At 49.9% G+C, this 8,804-nt stretch overlaps 1 protein-coding gene across 5 annotated transcripts in view; it reads right to left on the minus strand.

The window, feature by feature from the left end:
* The window catches only part of AHNAK (AHNAK nucleoprotein), a 54,703-nt gene extending 51,916 nt beyond the window's left edge, over nucleotides 1–2,787 (minus strand). For all 5 annotated transcript variants that reach the window (XM_079956247.1, XM_079956245.1, XM_079956246.1 and 2 more), the window contains exon 1: nucleotides 2,630–2,787. The gene's annotated coding sequence lies outside the window, so the exon portion shown is untranslated. The remainder of the gene's footprint in view (nucleotides 1–2,629) is intronic.
* Between the last annotated feature and the right edge of the window lie 6,017 nt (nucleotides 2,788–8,804).

Here is an 8,804-nt window from a genome sequence, read left to right on the forward strand (position 1 = left end):
GCCCAGAGATACAGAGCAGAACTGAGAGCAAAGCTGGGTGTCATTGTGGACTCATCTGTGGCTCTGGAGAGCCAGCCAGGAGGAAAACAACAATCCTGGATGAGAAGAGGTGGAGGAACAACCCGACAAGAGTGGACTCTATAACAAGATGGAGCTCTGTACTGGCCCCTACAATCTGCCAGGGGAACAATGTCTGCTACAGGACAAGGATGTGGGGTGCACAGAACAAAGGTGGGGGAACTTATTGCCACTGTGGATGCCTATAGGGTAGGGCACAGAGCTGCTCAACCGCATAGCCCAGGGGGCACAGCCTCAGAAATGCACATTTCTATAAATCTCCCCAATGGGCCCCTAAAAATTAAACTCACCAGTTTTATGAAACAAGCACTCCCCTCAGCTATATAAACTCCCACAGAATTATTTGCAGCCCCCTAGATCAGACACCCCACATGGTCCCATTAAAATATCTGTGTTCCTAAAGAGGAGAGTTGGCTGCAGAGGGAAGAGAAACTTTCGTAACTCTACCCCCCAGAAAAAACACGTCTTGTAGACACTTCTTCAAAGCATCATGGAATAGCTTACCAATAGCTGTGCAAAGGCCCCTGGCTCCCCCAGAATGCCCCATACACTGACAGAAAATAGTCTTCTTTATTGAAAACCTCCCCAAATCTAGACCTGCTCCACACCTCCACAGCTCCTGCTGACAAGCCACTTGCAAAGTGCTTTCCCTCAGACTCATAGAGCTCCCAGATTCCCCCAGCCTCACCCCACAGAAAAGCATGCACACAGCCAGTTTCTGTGGAACTTCACTACCCCTCCTTCAAGGCGCCTCCACAGACGAGACCCCCCCCCTACTTTGCATGCAACGTGTTGGCTCTTTTGCCCCTCTCTCCTGCTTGAGAGAGATCCCTTCCTGGACTTACCCGCCCCCCCCCCCCCAATCCCAAGTTTTGGAGCGGGGCTGAGCCCCTCCCTCCCTCTGCCAGCTAAAAAGCCTGCTTCGCATTAGTCAGTCTTTCCAACCACCGCATTCCAGAGGCAGCTGGAGGGGGGCCAAGTGGGGGGGGGAGCGGCAGGGAGGAGCTTCCCCACCTACTAGAGGGCCAGCCCCGGACTGAGCCAGGCGAGGCGGCCGCGGGGACGGACGGCCGCTCCCTCTCCGGCTAAACGACGCGCAAAAGTTTGAGCCCAGGAGGAGTCGCCGCGCCTGTTGCAGGCTGGATCCTAAGTGACATCCAGCGCAAGACGCAAAGCGTTCCCCCCTTTTTTTTGCACGCGGATTCGTAAGTGCAGCACATTCCCCATTCTACAGATCGCCAGACTTTTCTCGACAAGCAATGCGAAAGGGAGCCACTCCGAATTAAGCCAAGAGAAAAAATACTCTCGGGAGCGAAGTGGAATTTCGAAGCCCATCCAGCCCCTAGAAACAGACACACCCTTGGGACCGGGGGGGGGCAGAGATGAGCTTTGCAAAAGACTGTGCAGACTTTACTCCCCCGTAATCCGAAAGAACGCAAAAAAGGCGTCATTCCCTCAAAATTCAAAAAGTCCGAAGAGGTTGGGAGAGGATCTCTAACACACATACACACCCGTTGATTGCAACCGCCCGATCTCCTGAGGGTTGCACGCCTTCCGATCTGCAAACTGGATGCCACAAAAAGAAGTCACTCCGGAGTAAGCCAACGCCTTAACGGGCATGCGCACCAGCGTCTCGTGCAGCAACCCAGGGGGTACATCCGAGCTCCCCTCCATCAGACTCGCCGCTGGACAAAACCCTACTTCCAAAAGCACCACCCCCTCGCATCGCCCCTCAAGCCCCCCCCCCCCAGCCAACTAGCCCAACTAACGTCGTGTAAACAAGCCGATGGTTTTCTCTCTCTCACACACACACACACACACACACACCGCCTATCCACACGCGGATAGCCTCCCAGTTGTGGATCCGGCCCCGCTCCTACACCAGGTCTTGCTACCCCCACTTCTCAATGGGCACCCCTCCCCTCAAAGTACGATAGGGCGGGGTCACACCCAGCGGAAAGCCCTGGACTTTCTCGAAGTGAGAGGGAGTGAGTGGGTGGCTCTTCTCTAGAGTCATTTCCATAACTTCGGTTTCCAATAAATACGAGTCGGCGCAGATCCCGGAATCTCCCCCTCGCTTGGTCACCTCTCCGCACCCGAAACCGATCCGGTTTCCACGCGCACCAAAACTTTCAAACTTTTCCATCAACTTCTCTGCAAAAAAAAAGGGCTGCGGAAGCTCCGCCACCCTCCTGCCTCGTGTGCCAGGGGCGTTGCCCAGAGGTGCCAAGGCTGGACGGGGGGGGGGGTTAAGCAAACAGAGAGGGGAACCCATTTCGACAAGGCACAGCTTTTAAAACATACAAACTTTTTGAGGAGGGGGGGGCGCTTGAGGGAGACTAACTTGTGCTCTGCAAAAATGTGCCCAAGTTTATTTTCAAGTATGCAGGAGGATTGCGGGGGGGGGGGCGAAATTAAATAGAGTCCCGTCAGCGCTGGTGAGGCTGTGGCCGTGCGATGGGGCTACCAGACCTCCCCCCCTTTCCCGGCCCAAGCTGACTACCTCCCCCCCCCCACTGCCTGCCCGCCCGCCCGCCCGCCCGGGTGGTACCTGCGGGTCCGTGGTCTTCAGCTGCCCGGCACGGCCATGTCCGGCTTTGTCCCGGTGGCTGCTTCTGCCCAGACCCCGATCCTGTCCTGGATTCCTGGAGGCGGTAGCTGAGCCCCGGCGAGCAGGCTCTCTCGCGTGGTATCCCTGCCGCAGGAGCGCACCGAGTGGGCAGCACCCAGTCTAGGGCTGGGCTCTTGTAACTCTCAGCCCGGGATGGGTGTGACTCTCTCTCTCCGCTCGCTCGCTCCGCTTCCCGGAGCTGGGGAGGGAGGGACCAAGCCAGGCTCAGAGGAGAGAGAGAGAGAGAGAGAGGCAGCGGAGCAAGCTCTGCCCCCCACCCCACTCACTCTCAGAAGAGGAGCCTACTGGATCAGACCAGTGGTCCACCTAGTCCAGCATCCTGTTCTCACAGTGGCCAACCAGATCTGCCTGGGGGAAACCAAGCAGGATCCGAGCGCAAGAGCCCCAGTTGTTCCCAGCTAGCAGCCATTGATAGCCCTCTCCTTCGTGAATTTGTCCAGTCTTCTTTTAAAGCAGTCCAAGTTGGTGGCCCTCCTGTGGCAGTGAGTTCCATAGTTTAACTATGTGCTGCGTGAATTACTTCCCCTGCCCCTCCGTCCTGATTCTTCCAGCATTCAGCTTTCATTGGATGTGCACAAATTTTGGTGTTAGGAGAGACGGAGAATTTTTTCCCTCTATCTGCTTTCTCCCTGCCATGCAAGATTTTGAAAACTTCTATCATGTCGCCTCTTTACTAAAAAGTCCCCAACGTTGCAACCTTTCTTCATGGGGGAGCACTCCACCCCTAGATAATTTTGGTTGCCCTTTTCCTCAACCTTTTGCAACGATGCAATATCCAATTCTTCTCCAAAAGGACAGTGCCAGGACGGAAAGTGGGGGCAACCTGTCGGGGCAGCCTCCAGGTCTTGATGGACTTCCAGCAACCAGCATGCCAAATGGTCAGGGATGAGGGGAGTGGCAAAGGCAACAACCTCTGTAAAAGGGAGCCCTACTGGATCAGGAGGACAAAAAGGCACCTAGGCCAGCATCCCACATCCTCCCAGAGAGGTTAGTCAGATACCTCCCAAAGCAGTAGATCTCCCCTTCATGTCCCTCAGCAACTGGTGTTCAAAGGTAGACTGCTTCTGAATCTGGAAGCTCCATTTAGCTATATGACAACTAGCAGCCAGCGTTGATGGCTCTTCTCCATCTATTCCATAAATTTGTCTCTGACCACCTCGCCATATTCAGGTTGCTTCTTCCTAAATTCTGTAAAGTGTGTGTGTGTGTGTGTGTATATATATATATATATATATATATATATATATATATATTACTATTATATATAATATTTATTATTATAATATATAGGTAAAGGACCCCTGACCGTTAAGTCCAGTCGTGAACAACTCTGGGGTTGTGGGGCTCATCTCGCTTTACTGGCCGAGGGAGCCAACGTTTGTCCGCAGACAGTTTTTCCGAGTCATGTGGCCAGCATGACTAAGCCGCTTCTGGCAAAACCAGAACAGCGCATGGAAACGCTGTTTACCTTCCCATCAGAGCGGTACCTGTTTATCTACTCACACTTTTTGGGGTGCTTTCGAACTGCTAGGTTGGCAGGAGCTGGGACCAAGCAACGGGAGCTCACACCGTCACCAGGATTCAAACCACCGACCTTCCAATCGGCAAGCCCTAGGCTCAGTGGTTCAGACCACAGTGCCACCTGCATCCCTATATATTTTATAATAATATTTTTTTTTATATATGATACTGTATTTTATATATATATACTGTAAGGAGCCAACTCCCCACCTTTCCCTCCATCCAGATGAACCTTTCAAAAGAATGGGGTCATACAGCAATGCTTTTCACACTGGGTTGGGGGGGGCAAATCCTAGGATCCCTTAGCATCAGAGTATTCTCAGTGGGAATATAAGTAAAGCAGTGCAAGCTTCACTGGAGACATCTAGCTTAGCACTTCAACAGCAGTGAGTTTAGGTACATTCCAGACCAGGCTGGAACCAGACCTGGTGAGCAGCTTTGCGCTCCAAGCCCCAAACCCAGCAGGAGGGCCCATTGCAAACCCTCAGCACCCCATAAGAACACAAGAGCCTGCTAGATAAGGCCAATGACCCATCTAGTTCAACGTCCTGTTCCCTAGGACAGCAGTTCCCAGACATCCCTCCATATACTTCTTGAATATTACTGTGGGTGCTTATTATTAATTAACACACTGACTTGCAGATAAAAATAATAACGGCTTAAAACAGGGGTGAAATCATTAAAAAATTAAACATTGATAGAGTTAAAACTATGTCTATCATTCAATTAAAAACACAAAGATAATTACAATAAAAACAGCAGAGCACCAGCCCTATTGAAAGTAGTCAGTTCCGAAAAGCCTGTTGGAACCAGAAAGTTTTCACCTGCCGGTGGAAGGACAACAAGCAGGGAGCCAGTCCAAATTCTCTAGGGAAGTCTGGGAGCAGCCTCCGAGAAGGCCCTTCACACACACAGCCCTACCAAGTTTGTCTGCAAGGGTGGCGAGACCAAGAGCAGCCCCCCCCCCCCATGATCTCAAAACCAGGGCATGTTTGTACCAGGGAATACGGTCTTTCAGATAACTTGGACCCAATCTGTACCACTTGATTATTTGGTCTGCCTTTTGTAGCAACTACATGTACTGTGCTAGACGCTGTGTGTTTTTGCTTCTTCTTCTATTTCTTCTATATTTTATACCAAGGAATTCAAATGGTAATGCAGTAAAATACAATGTAATAAGTAAGAGAGAAGCGATTGAAAATCATTAGATTTCATGCGAAGGATGTGCCAACTCCCATCTTCAACCACAAATCTGCAGACATGCCGCAGACCACCTGAATTAAGCTCACAGACCGCTGGTGGTCCAGGGACCACAGTCTAGGAGCCCCCTGCTCCTAAGTGACTAACCAGATGCTTTTTGGGAGGAGAGCACAAGCAACAGCACTCTCCCTACCTGCGATGTTTCCCAGCATCTGGTATGCAAAGAGCATAGCCATTGTGGCAAGCAAGTATAACTGGAAGCTCACAGGTCCAATAAGCAACAACTTTGGAATTCTACCATTAGGTAAGCAAGCAAAACTACTATAACAATATTTTATATTTCCGATTTAGGCAAATACCTAGGTAAAATACAAACGAGACATTCAGACAGACTGAAACATATTAAACAACAGTGGAAAGAAGGTCAAAACAGGGCTGACTAATACACCACAACATTTGCAGGAACACACACACACACAAAAAAACAACCCTTAAAAAAATGGCCCAGACCAGCCCAATGAGAAGACAGTCTCTCTGTGTGTGATATGGAATGGAGGGTGCTGAAAGAAAGGGCCATCCTGACTGACTGACTGACTGGCTGGCTGGCTGGAACCAGGAAAAAGGAGCACTCAGCACTTCAACATTGTGGAGCAGTTGTCCCGCTTGGGTAGGCAAACTAAGGCCCAGGGGCCGGATCCGGCCCAATTGCCTTCTAAATCCGGCCTGCAGACGGTCCGGGAATTAGCGTGTTTTTACATGAGTAGAATGTGTGTTTTTATTTAAAATGCATCTCTGGGTTATTTGTGGGGCATAGGATTTCGTTCATCCCCCCCCCTCAAAATATAGTCCAGCCCCCCACAAGGTCTGAGGAACAGTGGACCGGCCCCCTGCTGAAAAAGTTTGCTGACCCCTGATGTAAACATTCCTCATACAGTGGTACCTCGGATTAAGAACTTAATTCATTCTGGAGGTCTGTTCTTAACCTGAAACTGTTCTTAACCCGAAGCACCACTTTAGCTAATGGGGCCTCCTGCTGCCACCGCGCGATTTCTGTTCTCATCCTGAAGCAAAGTTCTTAACCTGAGGTACTATTTCTGGGTTATTGGAGTCTGTAACCTGAAGCGTCTGTAGCCTGAAGCATCTGTAACCCAAGGTACCACCGTACATTGCCCAAATTAACTGGTGGGACTCACTGCCGGAAGATGTGTGATGACTACTAGTTTAAACATTTTTTTTTGGGGGGGGGGAACAGAATGAAGCCAGGAAGTTAGAATGAAAAGAACTTATTGAAGAGTTGAAGTGACCCTCCACAGCTGCCTCAGCTCCTATGGAAAGGGTCCACTACTCACCTGGATGAGAGAAGGCACTGCCACTGCTGTAGAAAGGAGATTAGGGGCAAAACTAAATAGTCAGAAGTGTAGATCTTGAGGGAGATGGGGGTGGTGGCTGGGCCACAAACTTCCTGTTGGTTGCCCGTGTATGACGGAAACTCACCACCTCCCGTGGCCCAGAGCAACAAGCCCTCCTTCCCCTGACACCTGCTCTGTTTACAGGCTATAAATACACCATATAGAGTGCAGCTTGTTTATATGTTATAGACACCATGAAAACCTCTCCAATTGAACACTGGACTCCTCACAGCTGTCAATCAGGGGCACATCATCCGCCCACCCTTGTTCAGAAGAGCTGCTTCTTATGCACTGTAACCTTCCACCCAGTTCAACTTTCATGACTGATGGAGAGTAATTGAAAAGTCTATCTGCAAATCCGTCCGACATTTTAAAAACACACACAAACACACATGATTGCACCTTGTGGCAATGAGTCCCACAAGTTTATTTTGCACAGCAAGTTAAAACGTATTTTGACTCCAACAAAGGACTTTACTGGACAACACAGACACTTACACCCCTAGGACAGAGTGGGCAAACTGCTGCCCTCAGCCTAATTTCATTTGGGTAGCTTGGAGAAAACAGGGAGAGAGAATAATAGAAGTACCGTATAGATCAGAGTTGAAAAGGACCCTGAGGATCATCTAGTCCGACCACCTTGCAATGCAGGAATACGCAGCTTAATGGGGATCAAACCTGCGACTTCGTTTTTATCAGCACCGCACTCTAACCAACTGAGCTGTTTGAAGAGAGGGAAAGAAGAGGTAGCAGAGAGAGAGAAAAAGGGGTAGCAGGCATAGACAAGAGAGAGAAGGGGTGGCAGAGATAGAGAGAGGAAGAGAAAAAAGGAGTGGGGGGGGAGAGGGAAAGAGAAAACTGTTGCCTCTAGCCTAAGGTTACCAGACGTCCCCGTTTTCTGGGGACAGTCCCCAGATTTCAAACCAGACCCCTGACAAAATCCATTGAAGTTGAAAATTGTCCCCGGATTCATTGAAAAAAATCTGGTAACCTTACTCTAGCCCCATCTACTTCTGGCTTGGGTCTCATCCACAGCTGTTTCCAACCCTGCCCACCACCGGTGTGCTGCCCACCTGACATATTTTATCAATGGGGGGGGGGTAGGTCCTAGAATTATGGGAGGAGAAGAAACATCTCTCTGTGTCTTGCCCTCCATGCACCCAGTAATCACTTTTCTCTTCCCAAGCTGCCTGGGAAGCATCACTGACAGAGTCTCTAATTACAGCCGGGACCTTGCTCTGTAGTCATAACAGAAAGGCGGATTAAAGTCCAGGCTTATGCTGAGTGGGAATGCTGGGCAGACATCACCTCACACATAGCTAAGGCAAGCAGACTATGGCCCGAGGAGGAAGAAAATAGCTGTCGAGGAGATAATGTTAATCATTATGTTTGCGGAAGGGATTCCTTCTCATAAGTTACAAAGAGGCAAACTGAAGCCACATGCAGCGCTGAGAATTCGGAGAAACTGATTTGCAAGGAGCAGTGGAGGTAGCTGGAGGCCGAAAGGACCGCCCCAAGTGTTTAATTAACTTGTGGAACTCCCTGCCACAAGATGTGCTGCTTATGGCCTCCGACTAAAAAAGAACCGGACTCCATCTGCACTATGCATTTAACACGGTATCGTACCCTTAAAATAACTGTGGCTTATGCCTGAGACGGCTAGGAACTGTAGATTGTTAAAGGTGCTGAGAACTGTGATATGTATACTGCGGGTGGGGCCTCAGACAAATTCGTGGAGGAGGGGAGAGGCCTATTAGTCACCACGATAGCTAAAAGCAGCTTCTGTGTAGGGTGTGGTCTTGCGTACCTCAGCAACAGGTGAGATATACATCACACACATACACAAAGTCAAAAAATAATCCAGACATGCGTAATGTCTGCATGTGCTAATATATGCAAATTTAGAAATATTTACTAGGATTGGACAGCCCTATGTGCAAAGGGAGTATGTTTACCTCTGAATA

The sequence above is a fragment of the Podarcis cretensis genome, assembly GCF_951804945.1.
Source record: "Podarcis cretensis genome assembly, chromosome: 16".
Classification (NCBI taxonomy): Eukaryota; Metazoa; Chordata; class Lepidosauria; order Squamata; family Lacertidae; genus Podarcis; species Podarcis cretensis.